The sequence below is a fragment of the Atractosteus spatula genome, chromosome 4 (assembly GCF_055471065.1).
Source record: "Atractosteus spatula isolate fAtrSpa1 chromosome 4, fAtrSpa1.hap1, whole genome shotgun sequence".
NCBI lineage: Eukaryota > Metazoa > Chordata > Actinopteri > Semionotiformes > Lepisosteidae > Atractosteus > Atractosteus spatula.
Genome location: NC_142709.1, coordinates 4,169,011 through 4,184,194, shown reverse-complemented (window position 1 = coordinate 4,184,194; position 15,184 = coordinate 4,169,011). Strand labels below are relative to the sequence as shown.

General features: G+C 43.2%; 1 protein-coding gene across 2 annotated transcripts in view; it reads left to right on the top strand.

Moving 5' to 3' along the window:
• The first annotated feature begins 12,370 nt into the window (after positions 1 to 12,370).
• The window catches only part of tab3 (TGF-beta activated kinase 1 (MAP3K7) binding protein 3), a 29,263-nt gene continuing 26,449 nt past the window's right edge, over positions 12,371 to 15,184 (top strand). Inside the window, exon 1 of one of the 2 annotated variants that reach the window (XM_088914976.1) lies at positions 12,371 to 12,622. The gene's annotated coding sequence lies outside the window, so the exon portion shown is untranslated. The remainder of the gene's footprint in view (positions 12,623 to 15,184) is intronic. The other variant, XM_088914977.1, reaches the window with a different exon arrangement.

Sequence of the window (15,184 nt, the reverse complement as noted above, 5' to 3'; positions counted from 1 at the left end):
CCACTATGAGGAACACAGCGGTATCTTCCCTTAGGAGATAATAGGGGATTAAAACCCTTTAATTGCAGTAAGTCAAGAAATGAGAACAGAGGTACATGAATTTGCCTCAAATTTTAAATAATCTCAATTTTCTTATACAATTTCTGCGGGTTCAATTTTTTGTGAGCTGTTCTGCCTCCTGTGGAACAGTTTATTTATAGGAACTCGCACCCGAAGAAGCCTCTACAGCCGAATCGCTGTGTTTCTTTCCTTCTCGTTTCAGTGTGGAATAAACCTTTACTTGTTCCTTTGCAGCCTACGCATGCTGACGCAGCTCCCTACTGGAACTACAGTCAAAATGTTTGTTGTGAGAATGATCCCCATAACCTTTGCTTTCTGCTGGAGTAGTTTTAACCTAAACAAGTGGTATAATGTAATATAAATGTACACAATACTCAGTTTTAACACAATATCGAGAGTATTTATTAAACAGGTATATCTGCACATACAGTGGCTTGCAAAACTTATCTCCTGCAAAGGTTTCATGTTTTGTGATTAGTCATGACACGTTTCAAGTAGATTTTTTATTAAGAAATCAAACGATCTACTTCAAATTCATAAGGCAAAATAACTGTGATAGTACTTATATAAATAGATTGGATTTATGAAGAAAATTAGAAGATATTAAATTGCAAAGTTATTCAATGCCATTTTACATTAGTGCAATGTTCTCTGTTAGTGTGTAATTAAAGTGATTTAATGTGGATTTCAGAGTAAAAGGATCTGTCTGTCCAAGTTTACTCAAACTGACATTAAGATTCGAGCTCCGACTCACAAAAAGGATACAGCAGATCAACTGTGAAGACCGAGGAGTTCTCAGAACTAGTCAGCGCTAAAGTGATAGATATTGGGAGACATTTCCTTACCCTCTGAGATAACAGACCACTCTTCCAAACTCAGCAGCCAGGCAAGCTGGAACCTGGTTAGGGATGTCACTGCGAAGGCAACAGTGACTTTGAAAGAGTTGTAAATGTCTGTGTCTGAGATGGGAGTCACTGTTAATGCGTTGACAATAACCATGTCCCCACCCTAAACTGGCCTGTGAGGCTGACTGGCGAGAGAAGGCTGGTTTTTACCAAAACAAATCCTGAGTAAAAAATTAATATCTCAACAAGGAGGACACAAGGCACAAGACCAGAATGGGTCAGTCAAAGTTCTGACTTGAACCTAATAGAAAAACTATGATGAAGCTTGACATTTGTCATCCATCAATTATCCCCAATGAACTTGTCCGAACTGGAACGGTTGTGCCAGGAACAGTAGACAGAATTACAATATCCCACTCTGCAAATCTTGTACAGACCTATTCAAAAATATTAACAGCAGTCATTGGTACCTAGGGTGCATTTATCAGATACTAACTTATGGGGCTTAAGCCTACTTACTGTATATAATCAGCAAATTTCACTTAAGTTAATTTTATTTCCTTTACCTTCTTTGCCGTTTATGCTGAAATTCAACTTTCTTCACAGATAACAGTGTTCACTCTGATCAATACAGTTCTGAAAGAAGAAATTCAGTTGCAATACGTTATATGTACATTACTTGTTCTTCATCAAAATGTGATATTATTGGCAGGGAATGAATAATTTTGCAAGGCAAAGAACCTTGTTTTAGTGTTTTATGTCTACCACATGTCTGGTGTGCTGCCGTGTCAGAGCGAACCAGGGAGAACAGGAGCTGACATCCCAGTGATGAATACAGTATGCAGCTATGCAGCTGGCAGTGAACAGCAGGGCATCATTCACTGTAGGCATCATCAGCTACAGTACGTCTGTACCACGCTACTGGCAATTGCACCATTCATTTAAAGTCTTCATGCTAAAAACTAAAAACAAAGCTACTTTCTTAGTGTATGGGGTGGTTTTTGCCTTTTGTTAAAGTGGTATCATAGTTATGCACCTTCTATCCATTCAATTTCTAGCCACTTTATCCAATACAGGGCCGCAGAGGAGATGCAGCCCAGCTCAGAAAGCAATGGGTGCAAGGCAGGATACACCCAGGATGGGACACCAGTCCATTGCTGGGCAGGCACAAACATAGACACACACACTCTCACCCAAGGGCCAATGTTCCCAGAACATACCGACTAGTTTATCTTTGAACTATGGGAAGAAACCAGAGCACCCGGAAGGAACCTGTCACGCCCTCTGCAGCCAGACTCCCAGAGGTTTCCTTTCAGTTAAATGAGGTTTTTCCTCCCCCCAGTGCTGTGCAGCTCACTTATTTGTATGGGCATCAGGAGCCACCCATAAAGGGGGGGGTACTGTCACGCCCTCTGCAGCCAGAGGGCGATCCTACTTTGTCCTGTCCCTAGTTTCCTGTGCTTTGCTGTCCTTCCAGTGTCTCTCTCTCTGGGGCTATATATTTCCGGGTCACTTATTCTCCTGCGCTCAGCATTGACATTCGGATGTGCTGAGACCACCTAGCACCAGGTCGCCCCACGTCCGCTGCCTGAGGGCATTGGTTTCTATACGACTCCTAAACTGCTGAGCCCGGGCTGATCCCCTGTTCCGCCGCTACGCATATCGGTCTTTTTCTGCTCTCCTGCCTCTCCACGGTTCATCCCTTCCGACATCCGTGACAGAACCCATGGGAACTTGGGAAAGACGTGCAAACTGCACACCGATACAGTAGCACCCAGGGAATCAGACAGTAATGCAAACCACTGTGACACCGTGACACCCTAAATACAAAATACTTACTTTTTTGTCATTGTTTTCTACAGTTTAAGTCATTCTCCACCTTACCCTTTGAATGCTTTACCGTTTTTAATCACAATTTCACTTGGCTGACCACACTTTCATCTGTTGCTGCCATGGCATTCTGCAGAGATCGCATGAGAGGGAAGAATTCTTCCCCGTTGTCATTCAGTCTGTTCAGATTGTCCTGGCCTTGTGTTTCCTAATGCGGAGATTACATTCCTTGACTCCTCCGGCGCAGTGGGAACCTCCTCCTTCGACTCACAGCCACTACCCCTGCTGCTAACAGCCAGCGCCAAGGACTGTTCTTGGTTTAGAAAGAGAATGGTTATTTCTGCCGAATTTGAACTTTTCTGCTGCGACAAATTGCTAACCAGCGACTTTTGACAATGTCTGGCCACATCCTGATGTGTTTAAATAATATTTATTAGAGAATTAAATTATACGCTGAATCCTCAACCTAATCATTTAAAACTGTAGTGTGTTTGAGTAAACACAGTAGATTTGTAATTGACAGATCTCCATTGCCTATGTCTACCTGTTTTCTCTTTGGCACTGACAAGCCCACCAGTAATATACTGTTCTCACATCGCATTTCTGCGACAGTAGCTCCTTCTTCTACATCTTACTGAACGATTTAAAAATAACTGGATCTAGTAAAAAGCCATATAATGACCTGCAACCACAGAAAAAATAGGATATTAGTGCTCAGAGAGCGAGACAATAATATTGCAATACAGGTTATCACAAAATAGTTTTATAACATTAAAAATTGTAAGGGATTAAGCAATGTGACCCCTAGATAAAAATGAGAATGTTAGACAATGAAAGGGGAAAAGCTGGATATTTCACTAAGGTGATCAAAAAAAGAAGAAATCAAAACTGTGCCTCAGGCTGAGGAAAGGCAAACTTCTGCATTGAATAGTATGAGTTTGGAAGAGGCAGAAGTGTTACAGAGACTAGAGCATTTAAGATAAACAGATCTCCAGGGCCAGATGGTATTCTAACAGTTGTACTTAAATGAGATTTTATTCATAGGCTGTTAGGAGACCTCTTCAAAAAGTCACTCAAGACAGTGGTAATACCCACAGCGTGGAAAATTGTTAATATATCCCCTATCCATAAAAGGGTGATAAACTACAACCAAGTACTTATAGACTAATAAGTCTTACATATGTTAAATAGAAGGTGATTAGAAAGAAAGTAGACGTTACCTGTATGCAAATAAGATCCTGTGGGATAGTCAGTATGGATTAGAAAAAGTAGGTCTTACTTAACTAATTTGTTAGAGTTCTTTGAAAAAACAACAATAGTAGCAGCTCATATTGTTATAAATACATCTGGAAGGCAAATATAGCATTTGGATTAAGAACTGATTACCGAATAGAATGGATAGATCATATTATACCACTGACCTGGATTCTGAATTTTTTATTTGATCAATGATTTCTTTCTTTGAACCCAATTTGAGATGAGGTTCATTTAAACAATGTTTGCTCTGTTGAGGAAACAGCAATGGATAGGAAATTGAACAGCCTCATAGCCTGGAACAAAACAAAAACCTTCTGTTCCCGGTGTGAGGTCCACAAAGTGTTTAATGACCTTGTAAAAACAGTCACCTTCATCATGACAAAGCAACCAAATGTTCTGTTTCACAACCTGTGTGAGCTGAACACCAGCTGCTTCTGCTGCACACAGAGGTGTACTGGCTCTCCAGAGGGAAGGAAAGGCAGTTTGAATTGTGAGCTGAAGTGAACATCTTTCAGAACAATTGTCTCCTGTGGCCTTTGTGTTTGAAAATAGGATGGCTAACACGATCTGCTTAACTCAGTGATGGAATTAGGGAACGGAATGACCTCGGACTGTCCTTGAAAAGCTGTGACACCAACATTCTGAATCTATGGAGCTAAGTAGTTTTATCAGAAAACGTGAGTTCTGGAGAGGGGAATTTTACCTGTTTCCCTCAGCTTGACACACAAAGAAAACTGAGAAAACATGAATTACACAAAATTGAATTCAAGACATTTGGCCTAACTGAGTTGAGTCAGAATTACACTCGGCTGACACTGAGGAAAGATCCATCCGTATTGACTGGGTCCACAAGACCTTTCTTTTTACCAGAAACCATCCATCCAGTTACATTTCTGCCAGCCTGAGGGAAAAAAATGATGGAGCTGTTCCTCAGAATGTTCCCTGCAAATGAGGTTACTGGCTCCACATTGAGAGTTCTGGTGCTGAGTCCAGGAAGAATACTTTGGCATGAGGAAACATGCTTTGGATCAACAAACTTTTGGTGAAGTGTCATTTCCCTGCAATGACACAGAAGTAAACAAAACAGGGGATGAGATTCACTTTGGAGAAATATATAATCATTGTAGCTGCAGCCTCATTGTACTGTACTTCATCGTGATCAAACTCTGCAGCAAAAGTCAGGGTCAGGTTAAGCACAGAACCTTAAGGTAAGCAGTGTTAATATGTCACTGCACTTCTTGTGCATCTATTCCCATCAGCAAATGTTTTGTGTGTGGTGAGTCAAGGGGTATTCAGGGTGAAACAGACTAAAGAAGGCAGTTCAGTGATAACTTAAGTTTGAATTTAGGCTTGGGCTTAATTTAGGCTTGAGAAGAACTGTGGGGAAGCAATAAAAAGACGTATCATTAAGAGTGCAGAATTTAAATCAAGGGATGTTATGTCGAGGTAGAACACACCTTGTTAAGAATATTGTGTACAGTTTTGATCACCACAATACAAAACAGATTCTGCTGCTCTGAAATCATTTAGAGAAGACTGAACGGGTTCATTCCTGGTCTCAAGAGAACGTGCTTCTCCAACAGGCTAAAAGAACTAAACCGTTTTAGTCTTGATCAAAGATGAGAGTTAATTTTATAATCAGCAATGGAACGTCAACTAGTGGACACAAATGAAAACTCAGGGCAAGTGAATTCAAAACTGAGGAGAAGGTACATAGGTACAGTACTTTTTTACACGAAAGGAATTTTGGAACAAGCTAACCCATCACTACATCGAGGCTGATAGCAATGTTTCTGACAAAAACCAGCTGGATGAGACATTAGGATTATTTAGCTACTAAAAATCACACGTACTAGTTGGTTGGAATGGTCTTCTCTTGTTTGTTCTTACTGACTCGTGTGGTAAGTCATTTCTAATAAGACGACGATGATTTGAATGTACGCAGCCAACGCAGGTGCTATGTGGGGCAGTGAAAAGGCATGAAGGACACGAGTGGATGAACTGATACGTCATGCCATGCTGGGCCTTTCTGATGACTAACAACAGCCTGTGTGGGAAACGGTGGCAACGAGGGTTGAGGGAGTCTGGAACAAGCTGCCCAGCCATGCTGGCTTCTTTCAAGAGATCCTTGGACCAATTAGCTACCAGCAGATGGGCTGGATGGACTCGAATGGCCTCCACTCCCTCTCTAGCAACCTTCTTTTCTTTAATGACAAAGATCCGACCGGCACACGGCACGGGGACGTTTTCTGTTCCAACCGGAACCGTGTTTTCACTCATATTCTGTCAACACTGTTAGCTTAAGGAAACTGTATGAAGAAAAGGGGAGCCCTTCCCCCACAGCAATCCCGCTGGTCCTGCCATGGTGTGGGACGATTGGACGAGTCTTTCCCAGAATTGTTGGCCTGTGTTTTTTTTTCTCTTGGGGCCCCCTCTTGATGCTAAACACCATTAAAATACTGGGCTTCATAACGTGGCAAAAGGCTAACAGCATATGAAATGAAATCAATATTTAATTTCTAAATGATAAATATAACTGTTATACCTCTGCTGTTAATCTCCTTGGGAGCCTTTGTGTTCTCACCCTTTGGCCCAGAAGGTGTCGGTTTATTAGTGTGATGTATCTCCTGAATCGGGGCTAGTGGCAACCTCTTGCCTGCAGCCAGCTTTAGATTTATCCCCTCTCCGGGATTAGCCATTATTTACCACTCCAGAAACCAAAAGAGTTGGGAAAAGCTACTGTATTTCTGAAAACCGGAAGACCAAAACAAAGCTTTGCATTATCTTTTGAGAGGGGCCGATGCCCTTAAACCATTACATTTAAGTACATCTATCCAAGAGCAAGCAATGACAGGTCTTTTGCTCTTTCTCCATCATATTTAACACTGCGTATTAACGTTTTGCATGGTCTCAAGATTATGTAGCTAACAGGAAAAGAAGAACCACTGTGTGAGGTGTGAGGGACATTAAACTGTCACGATGGCAAACCCCTCCTCTTAAGGGCGCTCCAGCCCTTCCTCGTTTGCCTCATTCCCCGCACCTGTTCCTTGTTCCTACCCTGTTTCAGTTCACCTTTAAAAGCCAGGCGCTCACTTCACTCGAGGCTCTGCATCTGGTTTCCTAATCGTGCGAGCCCGGGACCTGGATGCGCCTGGCTCCGTTATGTTTTTAAGTTTCTAAGCCTGTTCCTGTTCCCCTCGCCGGTTCCGACCTGGTTCCTGTTTTTAATCCTTCGTTTTGGATGGATCACCTGGCCATGGACTTTTGCCCGTTTCTTGGATTCGCCTATGGATTTATTCTTTGGATTGTTTGTATCGGCCACACCTTCTCTGTCCACCAGCGCACCAAGGACACGCCCCCTGTCTCCTGCATGACTTTTTCCCTTGTGTTTTCTCACTTTAACCCAGATTGTGTCGTCTGCATAGGGTCCGGAAAGAACTGTGCTTGACATAAACAACATGACGCTCCGGTTCCTTTGCTAGTTTCACAGGTTCTTTGAAACTTGCAGAATTCAGCTTAAAGGGCCCATTTCATCATTTTATAGTATTTATTATGCTGTTCTTGCTCCAAAGTGAGTGAAACTGTCTCTTCCATGCCAAATCTGCATGATCCTCTCCAAATGAGCTTTTCTCGTGTCGTGCCATGCCTGTTGGGCAGGCCGGTGCCACTCGTGGTTAAAGTACATACAGAACTGTATGACAGTATTCTAGATCTCTCTGAGCATCCCCTCAGACGCAGGCCTCAGGAAGATTTACACTATGAGCATTTAAACAAAATTCAGAGCATACTTAGTTTCTATCAGCTTGAATCACTTTACGGCAAGCAGAATTTACAGGATAACATTGGGATGGTTTTGGACTATAACTGTTGACAAAATGTTGCCCATCAATAAGCAATTAATGATTTGACGGTTCTTTCACTTTCCTTTACAGAAGATTATGAGAAGATGAATGGCCGTGAGCTGCTATGCGAGATGAAACCATTTAAATTAAGCCTATAAGACAAAACAGACAACCTCTCACTGATTGTGTTATTCTTGTATTGCAGCACTAGCCACCTGCCCTTATACCAACCACTACAAAGAAAACATCTTTTTGCTGAATGTGGGCCTGCATTAGATTAAAGATAGATATTAAAGATTCACATTTACACAAAGTACATTTTTATTTCAATTGCTCATGTTGCCTTGTTGCCTTCCAGAACCTGATATACATTACACACATCTTTCTGGCAGTAATGGTACCTCTGGGGTACTAATTTATTTAGCAGACTATATTTCTCTCACAGTACCATGGCACTGAGTAATAGCTGATTCCATGTGAAGTGTTTAAGGCCTAGATATGGATTGTGAATGCTTTAAAAGCTAAATCTATGGTTCTCCAGCTGCAGCCCTGAACCTCATGAAGAGTTCACACTTTAAAAATCAGTCTCATAATTTACCTGTATAATGTGCCCGCTTAATGTATTTTTCTTATGTTAGCTGAGTTTACTGTGATTGATGATCTGACATGGAAATAAATTATAGGTAAACAACTTTGCAGGCTGCCAGTTTATTAAGACATTATTACCGTCTCTATGATATACTCAAAGAACCTTCCTGAAGCCCAGTCTTCAGGGTTAATTATCAGCCCAGTGTTTTCAATTACTGTATGGCTGATTAAGCAGAGAGCTGCAGACAACGAACTGGCAGGGAATAAATAAAGAAACAAAACAAAAAATGCACTATTAAATTGATTTAATGTCATTTCAGTCTAATTGGCTGCTTCTCATAGTAATTATATTTAGAATAAAGGAATGATTCAAAACTAAGCTATTGTATCTGGCAGGACCAGAAACTGTTCACACAATTACAGGGCTGCTATATTGTCACCTCAGTTAATACATTCATTCGCCCACTATAGACCTTTCTCTTCCTCTGTCATTCACTCTCAATGACTCTGTTAACCAGTCTGTTTCTGAAACAGATAGGAGCTTAATTAAAATTCCCTGGGATGAACACTGGGCTTTGGCAGGTCTGAAAAAAACGATATGAATATTTTGGTTGTTTATTTTTTTCCTCTGGGAGATTTGGGTGGAAGTGGGTTGTATAGCTACAGAAGCCCTTGCTTTAAAGGTAAGTTAAGATGTTCTTCTGGAAAGACAGAGGCTGACAAATCTTTTCACCGTTCTTTCTGACCGTCTGAATTCTGCTGAAATACAATTTGACCACCAGGTGGCAGTCGTCTAGTTAATGATGTTGAAACAATACCACAATTAATGTCATTTAACTTTTCAATTTGTTTTTTTTTTTTTGTTGTTTAGAATTAAGTTCTACACATTTACAATCATATATACCAAGAGTGATTTTTTTATCTTAGGATATCGTTTTGCAATCCTTATAACAATTGGATCCCAGCAAAAGCAGGAAATTACTTGTGTGATCACATCAAAATAAGAACAGGAGACGAGCCGTATTTAATCATAAACGGTATTAAAAATAGTCACGCTTCATTTTCGTGCTCCAGCTTTTCAAAGCCGAGAAAAATAAACGATCCCTGAACAGGCACCTGTCAGTGAAAAGACTGAGGCGGTAAATCCCTCCAATTTATGATGCAAACGTGGAAGCCAACACTTCTAACTGGAAGATTTTCCAATTCATCCCATCTTGCGAAAGGTGAAGTAGTGGCTTAATCTGACTCACATCCCTCCTCTCTGATAGGTAACGTTTTATAGTGTAATAAAATTCAAGTTCTTCTCCAGCAGCATAACAAGCTTTGAAGAGCGCTAAATTTAAAACGGGAATCTAAACGCATAAACATAGAAAAGTTCATAAACCACGAAATCCAAAATGTTGTAGGTCTGTTGCATATTCAATTGGTCAACAAACTGAAAACGCAAAGTTTACAAAAACAGAAACGGAGACATTTCCACAAATTAAGTAGGCTTTCTTTTTCCGTAGTGTGCGTCATCAGCATATCTCATTAGATATTACATGTTTCTTGTTCTATTACAGAATCCATCCGTACATTTCAATGCATTTTCCCCCCAAGCATTTACTGTACAGAGCCCTAATTTCATGACAGGAAAATATTAAACACGTCATCGTGAAAGTAATGAATACTTATATAAACTACAAACTTAAATGTTTTATTATATCATTTCTATATAATAAAAAATGTAAATATAAAAAAATTTCAAAGTTGAGCAATTTACAGCTTTATTGTCTGACTGTTATGCTGCCCCTGTGAGTAGTCTTTGCCCATGTAAACGTGTCCGTGTGCTCAAAGTATACTGCAAACTTCTTTTGCAGGTGGAGCGTATAAATCCATCCCCTAAAGCAGGAGAACCACTGCTTAGTTTCCTTTCTCACCACCAGATGGCACAATTCCATTCATAACCTGGGCACATCTTTCAGTAAACAAAACTGGAACTGCTTCATTTTTCAGGACATTGAAGTTGCAGTTGCTAGCTGACAATATCATGGTCAACTTCGAAGGCAAGGACGGTTTACTGTGTAGATGGCTGTTTTCCTTTTTCCTTTGATTCTTTATTTGTTGTCCAATCATTACTCACATACTGAAGTGGCTTTTCCGCACACTGAGTGCTGTGGTGCAGTTAGGTGCAGACTTGAAAAAATGGCTCACTGCAGCCACTACTAAGCCTTGGAGAGCAATCTGTTCCCTCTGTCGCTACAAGGCCCATAGAACTAACACATGCAAAAATGATCTGAGCTATGATCTTCATTTAGAAGAAAGCATCAAAGTCTTGATATACTCAAAACAGTCAAGTCAAAATATCATTTTTTCATTTATTCCTTACTTATGTTTTATTTTTTTTTGGAAGCAATTCAAATTATTTTATTTCGCAGATGATGAAAATAAAATAAAACACAGAACTGTAAACTGAAAGTTACATCTACATCTAGTTACATCTAGTCACATTTTTTCCAAAACACAAAATCAATTGTTGTTGTTTTTTACTGAACAGTGTTCAATTATTATTTTATTAAGTACCAACTCCCAGAAATTCATCAAGGAATATTCAGGAAATATTTTTTTTTCTTCTCTGAGCCCTAAATACAAACATTACAGACATGATAAGAAATAAAACCATGAAGAAAAATAAGTGAGTCATTCTGGTCCAACAAAGGTTGGAACCACTCCTCAGTGAGGCATGTGGTCAACCAGCCAGCTGTACAAGCCAGACAATGACAATGCAGCTCCCAATCAAAGAGCTGATACGTGCTTGTGGGAATGGGCTCAGGAAGGGGTTGCTAGGATACATCACAACTCCGAACAGCATGTTAGACATGTTCAGAACAGAGTTGTAATTGACTGACCATGCAAGACATTCCTTCCTGATACAGCGGGTTTTCAGGTTTCGAGCTCTTTTTTTTTTTCAATTATTGTATTAATACTTTTCAAACTGCTATACTGCAATGTGACATAATGCGTGCACAAAATACTGCTTTATAGGAGGCACACTGGTCGGCTTTGCTGTTGCCCGGCTCCAAGGTTTAACTTGGAGACAGGTGGCCTTGGGCACGTGTCTCGGTGTGAGGTTTGCATGTCCATATGGATTTGCACTGGTTATTCTCATATTCTCACACCTCCCAAGGTTTACGTGGTTTACTGCAGTTTGCCCCTCTCAGATTTCGATCCTGAGATCTCAGCTGAGTAACCCGTGTCGCTTCTCTGCTCTGTGAAAACCGTCTCTGAAGCCTCTCTACACACGTTGCAAAGACAATCAGTTATACACCACACAGTGTAGTGTTTGGATCTCAGAATAATCAAACGCAAGCGTCAATCCTGCAAAACACAAAATCAGTGATTTACGATTACAAATATATTTTATTTTCCCATGCAGGTATTTCACAATGTTAACGAATGATATTAAGAATCAAAAACAAATATCGCCTGTTTCATGTATAGATCGTAGGATACTGCAGGAGAGCCAGTCTGAAATACTGCAGGTTTATACCGCTGTAGCACCCAGGCAGCAGACAATTCGGACTTGTAAAACAATTACGAGTTCATGTGTATAGACTGCACAGATACAGTGCATCTGCCTAGGGCTTGCTTGCTTGCTTGCTTGCATGCATGTATCGTCTTTCGTGGTTCGTCGGTGCAGTTTGCACAATAGCCTGCAGTTTCTACAACACGAAACGGACGGAGCCGGGTGCACTCCTGACCCGTTACGACATGTGCATGCTAACCCGGTCATTACTTTATGGTAAGCATTCATGTGATACTCGACGCGTCTACGGAACTTGTTCGACAGAAACTCCCGCTTCCCTCTGTCACTTCTAAACCACCCCCCTCCCCTCCTCCGTCTGCAATGATCTCCCGTCCAAACCGGGGGGCATGTCTCTCTTCCGGGTGGCCGAGCCGTAATCTCGCGATACTCCCATCCCCCGCTCCCCCCCCCCACTTCCCAGTCGCCATGTTGTGAATTTGGTTGACGTCGGTTCAGGGCCTGCGTCGTGATCCAGCAGCCGGGATCCAGAGTGGAGTAGAACCGGACAGCGTAAGACGCCGAGCCGACCCCCCCCCTCCCCCTCCCCGCTCGGTCCGGGGGCCGCGATATTTCCCTGGTGCATGAAGGCTGTGAACCAGATTGAGTCATGGCAGGAGGGAGAGAGTGAGAGTACGGTAAGAACTGCACTCAAACCTGCAGACTGCAGCTGGTAATAATAATATAATAGTACTTCTAGTAATGGGGAGGGGAAGGGGGGGGGGATACGGTGAGTATCTCCGCCTTTCAGCCATCGTCATTACAATGTAACATAAAAGTGTACCGGGTCCAGGAAGGGAGATCTGCGTCTCGGCTTCACAGTGTGGTTTTTTTTTTAATCGTTTTTGGGGGGCTCTTTTTGTTGTTGTTGTTGTCGTGGGGTCTGATAATGAGTGTGGGCGATTGCCCAGCACTGCGGATGCACTCCTCGGTGCGTCCGCATCGCACGCCGGCCGGAGCTCTGCTGTGCCGCCTGGTTGTGTCCAGGGACCCGAAGCTTGTGTATCGCTCCGTCTGCCGGGGGTGGTACTCGGTGCCGCGGTGCGTGTTCACCTCCCGCCGGACTCCTGAAGGGCTTACCTTTCAGGCTTGCAGGTGGGGAGACGAGTGTCTTGAATGGCCGTCCGGGGTTTGCTTTGCCACAGTTCGTGCGGAAAAGCGATGTTCGGACAGTAACTTTGCGTGAACTGTTTTGTTCCCCCCGCTCCTCCTCCTCCTCCTCCTCCTCCTTTGAATTCATCCCTCGGCAGACGGCGGCACGGTGAAACGTGTTTCTTTCTGTCCAGCCCTTGCAGGTGTGTGCGGCGCGGCTGGGCAGGCTCGTCGTGCGTGTGTGGTGGAGTTGGGAGCCAATGCCAGTTTTAACGCAGCTGGAAATAATAACGCGACTGGGTGTAAAAACTAAGGGTTTCGTTGCCCTTATGTGTCATCAGGAACTTGTAGGCCTGTCGTCTTGTTCACGGCATAGACGGTCGCTGTAACAAAGGCTGGCTGTCAATGCACGGGCTGAACTTCCTTTAATTATCGCTTCGTGCTGCGTTATCTCAGAAAGCGGGGGGGGGGTTGTGCCCCTCTGAGGTGCGGGACCGGCGGTGGCATCATCACATATCGTTTTAGCAGACAACGGCCCATCGAGCCGCTGTCCCTGATGCTTCCCGGCACGGAGTACAACGCGAATGCCGCTCTGTGTTTGTTTGTTTGTTTGTTTGTTTTTTTGCCCTGGTCCCGTTGTAGTCTGCTGGGGTATTTCGGCGTTGGGGCTGTCAGCGGGGTCAGGTGCAGTTTCTCCTCGGCCTTTGTTTCCATGGCGCTGGGGCTCTGCTCTGCAGCAGCACGGCCCCCCGCATGCTGTGTTGGGGTTTGTGATTGGCCAATGGCGTGGCCCCCTTTTTCCTGGCACCAGCTGCGTGGCCATGCGGGTAGCTCTCACCCCCTGCAGGCAGTGCTTCATTATTTAGGAGGTGTCTCCGGCGCCGGTGCCCCGGATGGCGCGGTTGATGTCGGTGCATTCCTGTAGGAGACCAGCGGCCGGGGTGCCCAGTGTCAAAGCTGGAGCCGACCACAGCGGCCACTGTGCTCCTGCAGGACTGTTAGGGTGCTAATCTGAGCCGTGCAAAATTTGGCAATGTTGCGTATTCAAAACCGCCACCGAAAGTCAGCGTAGGCGAGTTGTTGATCGGGGCTGCTGTGAAACGTCTCCACGGCTGGACTCCTGTAGCTGTGGTAGCATTTGTATTGAGCGAGTGCCCGTGGGGGGTGGAATTCTTGGATCACCTACAGCCTTGTCTGACCCCCCCCCCGGGCCTTTCCCAAAATCATCGCTAGAAAAACAAAGCTGCAGAGGTGTTATCAGAAGAGTGGTGATTTTTTCCTCTAGTGTAAGAGTCTTTGCTGTGTTAAATAGTTGCCTTGTGTCACTGTTTTTCACAAGCCCATAGGGCCTCCAGCACCTACTAGGACTTTTTATCAATTCTAGGTAAATGCTGTGCAACCAAATCACCTGAAGAAATCATCAAACAATTGCACTTTCTTTTCACCCCACTTGTAGCGTTTATCCTAGTGTGTGGTGAAGCTGTAAGTATCATGGGAGCATTAAGCTGGAGGTCCAACCTGGGCAACTGGTTATTCATGTAAGTAACTCTGGATCCAGCAAACGGATGTTCAGAGAGACTGCCTCTTTAATGAAAGATTGATTGTAAACTCCAAAACAAAATGTGCATTGGCTATTGTGTACGTAGATCAGATAACATTTCTGTTCTTCTTTTCTGTATGGAAGCGACTGATCAAGAACTCTCTCTTTAGCCCAGCAGTAGCAAAACTGGGGTTACAAATTTTGCAATCCAGATTCCTTTTGCAGCAGCTACGCAGAACTTCCCTTTTAACCAGCGAAAGTTTTCCTGCGCACACTGTAGGATGGGTCTGCTGTGGCAGTTAGGGACTGTCATGCCCACGGCATTGCCGCAGAAGTGGGGGAGCTTCTCTCTTAATGGCCCCAGGCAGGGCACCAAACCGTCAGCCACAGGCAGTGTGAAACACTCTGGGCTGCTCTGCCACTGTCATGGAAAAAAGTTCACTTTCCAGTTTTTTTTTTCTCCTTCAAGTTTCAATGGAAGCGATTCGAACGAGGCATTGTTTGAAGCATTTATTTGCTTTAAAGAAAATGAGAGCTTATCTGGTGGCTCAGACCAGTTACGCTCCAG